General features: G+C 41.1%; 1 protein-coding gene across 6 annotated transcripts in view; it reads right to left on the bottom strand.

Annotated features, from left to right (window-relative positions):
• Syn3 (synapsin III) overlaps positions 1–4194 on the bottom strand; it is a 467567-nt gene that overhangs the window by 27289 nt on the left and 436084 nt on the right. The gene's annotated exons all lie outside the window — the stretch shown is intronic.

Raw genomic sequence — 4194 nt, 5'->3', positions numbered from 1 at the left:
GCCTCTCTATTAGTAGTATTGTTTATTTGATGTTTTTACACTATACTATAGTTTTCAGAACAGCTTACATATTTCAAAAGTATTTATATACCTAAGGGAGACATAGACAATTAACTTGGGAGGTGGCTTGTAAGAAAACAACAAAGAGTGAGACTGAATGCTTTGCTTGATATTTATAACGGTTGTATCAATTTTGAAGAAGAGGACTTTATAAGTTACTCTTTCTTTGACATGAATGCTTTTCCAAATTATCACAGCCAATGAACCATATTCTTACCCTCACCTAATGTCTGTGCCACCCTCCAAGCAGAACCATTGTTCATTGAAACAGTTGGTGAATGACTTCACGGACAGACCATCTTAATACACACAGCATTTCTTAAATAAATGTAAGCTGTTCCCTGTGGGCTGAGAAAGAAGACAATCACCAAAGTCAAGTAGCTTTGACCATAGCAGGATTTCTGTATCCAAAAATCATGCCTACAATTCATTCCTTGGTGCAGTAAAACTGTCCACCCTTAGCTTAGCTACTGTAGAGGTAAAAATCCTTTGGTGATGTTAGGGTCACTGAAGTACAGCCATATTACAATGAACTCCAACATCTAAAAATTGTTCTTATTTTGGGCTTGTACCACAGTAAGAGCCAAGATTTTAAGCTCTACTAAAAACAAAACAAAACAAAGAAAAAGACTTTATCTATTTATGTTCATTTAAAAAAACTAGTAGTAGTGTATTATTTTAAAATATACAGTTAATATGTTTGGAGATGTTTAAAATTTATATTGAGAAAAATGTATGTATTTTAAGTATTGCTGTAGACAAGCATCTACATAAGACTGTTCAATTGATTGTTGTTTTATATCCAACAACTTTTATAATACTCATTTTTATTGCTACAATATTTTGTAAATTTAAAAGAATATGACAAAATAAAAAAACCCTGAAAGGTATGGCATGTTTTGAAGGGGGGGTCTCTGGGAGGAGTTGGGGTACAAAAGGGAAAGAAGAATGTGATGTAATTTTATTTACTTAAAATATGTTTTTAAATGTTAACAAATTCAGATAAATTGAAATTATGTACCTTTTCTCATCATAATGCAATAAAACTTAAATCAATTTTAAAAAATGCAAAAACAAACCTGCAAAAAAAGAAGGGTTGGACTTTCAGTATGAATTTGGGGTGGGAGAGTATATAAGACGAGATGTACAACCTTGGAGGTACAGGAGAAGCTTCTGGCCTGAGCAACTTTGGACAAAGTTTGAAGACATTAAGACTGGAGGTAAATGAGACTTTCTATAAGCATGTGCTATGGTTGGTAGAGTTGTTTCCCACTGGACCACCAGGCAGAGGTTGAAACTGTTCACATGGATGAGGGTCAAGTAAATAGCCCAATGAGTGATGGATGGTAGAAGCCTTGGCTAGCATAGATATATAGACAAACAATCAGGGAGGGCAAAAGTGAGCCACGTGGTACTGGATTAAAGCCCAGATAGCTGTGTGACTCCATTTAGAGTCATATACTTGCAGATAGATATATGGAGGAATAATTAAATAGATGCATTCATGTGAATGGGCAAATATGTATATGTATGTCCTGGTATGTATTCCAAGAGAATCTATAAGCAGTCACATCTCAGTGTGACTTCAGCAATCAGAAAAGGCCTGAATGCAGAGTAGAATGTGGGCCAGAAGAGGTTGAATGGCTATGGGCAGGGAGGGCAGTCTCGGCTGAAGTGTGATATTAGTCCCATCCCTTGAATGTGGACCTACCGAGGTCCAGGACTCTCTGTAGGCAGTGACAAATTGGAGCTGTCAGGCCAGAAGGGCTCGGTCTGAAGAATGCAGCAATGAGGTAATCCTCAGAAAAGAAACTGGGGCAAGGTAACACCAATGTCAAATGCAAATTCTAGCTGTGAGGGGAGAAGGAGGAAAATGATGCACCATGGTGCCACAAGAATGCACTGAAGCACCTCACTGGGATGAGCCCACATGAGGCAGGAGTGCGAGATCTGATCCCTGAGACTGGGAGAGGACAACTGAAAGCAGTGACTGCTCTGGCCTGCCCTGGGGGGTGGGGGAACGAGGGTGGTCGACTAACATGGAGGGGCAGAATTATCCCTTGAAAACTGGCTTTTATCTCTTTTTTGGGACTATGTCCTTCTCTGTCAACTTCCAGTGTTCCAGGCAATTGTACAGTTGCAACCAACTGCATGGATCTCAAAGCTTAAAATCACCCCTAGCCCATTATTATTATTATTATTATTATTATTATTATTATTATTATTAATTTATTTATCTTGGTGTTTGTGGCATGTGTGTGTGTGTGTGTGTGTGTGAGTGTGTGTGAGTGTGTGTGTACATGTGTATCTGTTGAGTCTGGAGGAAAACCTGGGGAATCTTCCTTAGAATGCCATCTGTCTTCTTTCCAACAAGGTTTTTCATTGGCTTAGAGGTAACCAGTTAGGATAGATTAGCTGGTTAGGGAGCCCCAGAAAGCCTCCTGTCTTTGTTTATCTAGTGCTCAGATTACAAGAGCATATGACTACATGTGTTATTTTTGTTTTGTTTTGCTTTGTGAGCCAGGGCTTCACTATGTAACTCTGGCTATGGAACTCACTGTGTAGACAAGGCTGGCCTCCAACTCTCAGAGATCTGCCTGCCTTCCAACTACTGGAATTAAAGGCCTAAATGACCACACTCACCTTCATAGCTGCTATTTCTATGTAGGATCTGGGGATTAAACTCAGGTTCTTGTACTTGAAAATCATGTGCTTTATTCATTGAAATACCCCAGACCTATTTAAAAATCTCTCTCTCTCTCTCTCTCTCTCTCTCTCTCTCTCTCTCTCACACACACACACACACACACACATACACACACACACGCATGAGTGTACACACATGTATGAGTGAGTATGGAAGCTAACTTGAGTGTTGTCCATCAGTAACTGTTAGCCTTGGTTTTTGAGATGGATTCTCACTGTATCCCAGGGCTTGTTCATTGTGTTAACTTGGCTGGTCACTGAGCCCCAGGATCCTCCACAGGGCTAGGATTACAAGTGTGCACCATCATAGGCTTTTAGGTGGGTGCTGGGAATCAAACTCTCGTGCTTGCCCTTTCTCAAGTAAGCTATCTTCCCGGTCTCCACCTGGCCCTTTACACAAACATGTGTTTTTCTGATGGCCTAGGCAATCCGGGTAAAAAGCCGTGGCAGAGAACGCATTCATGAAAGGGCACCGCACAAACAGGCACAGCTTTGATTGACTTGGCATCTTTACAGAAGCAAGTGACAGCTAGGCTTGCCCACAGGATTCTCAGGCAAAAGCCATGCTGCATAGAATGACAGGGACAGACAGACTGTCCAACTGTCCATGGTCAATCATTGCCATTTCCTGATATGGAGCTATGTCCAGTCATTACTGCATGCAGGTGACAAGAAGGCCACACTTGGCTGTTGGGTCTCACCACTTGAAGTGGAAGCAGCAAAATGAGAGACCCAGAAGCAGGTAAGACCTTTGTAGGGGGAGCCTTTCCACCTGCTCCAGAGTCACACTGAACCTGATGGCCTTAGCCCCAGGTTTGCCTATCCTTTGTTGATTCACGTTGAAGCAGAGACAGGGGACTGCTTTTGACACAAGGCACTAATGTTCTTCCTTTAGAGGTAGCACCTCCACTTCCAGCAGGCAGTAATCTTGCTCCAATTGCCTGCCTTCCTGCTGGGACTCACTCTAACCAAAGCAAGGGACAGATCACACTCTGAGATACGTGCTGCAGATGCAGAAGACTCTGGTGGATCCTTCACCTATTGATTCATGATCATCAGCTGTCACTTCTGGCTCTGCCATCCCTGGGGCTTCCCTGAATCTCAATGCTTCAGTCAGTAGTGTCATAGGATTTATGTTTGTTTTTAGAAGTGTCTGACCACCTATGATTTTATAACTTTTTTTAAAAAGCAAAACATAATATTTAGAAGTAGTTTCTATTGCCAGAGATTTTAATGTCTTCTAAATGATCTTGTTGGTTCCAGAGAATAACAGATTGCTGTTCAATATACATACCAGACCATACATCTTTCTCTGACACATAGAAAATCCTGACCCTTTAGCAAGGTACTCAAATGAGTCCTTGATTTATACTAATCTCTCTCTCTCTCTCTCTCTCTCTCTCTCTCTCTCTCTCTCTCTCTCTCTCT

The sequence above is a fragment of the Mastomys coucha genome, unplaced genomic scaffold (assembly GCF_008632895.1).
Source record: "Mastomys coucha isolate ucsf_1 unplaced genomic scaffold, UCSF_Mcou_1 pScaffold4, whole genome shotgun sequence".
Classification (NCBI taxonomy): Eukaryota; Metazoa; Chordata; class Mammalia; order Rodentia; family Muridae; genus Mastomys; species Mastomys coucha.
The sequence above is the reverse complement of the archived record's forward strand: the minus strand, read 5'-3'. Positions and strand labels throughout refer to the sequence as shown.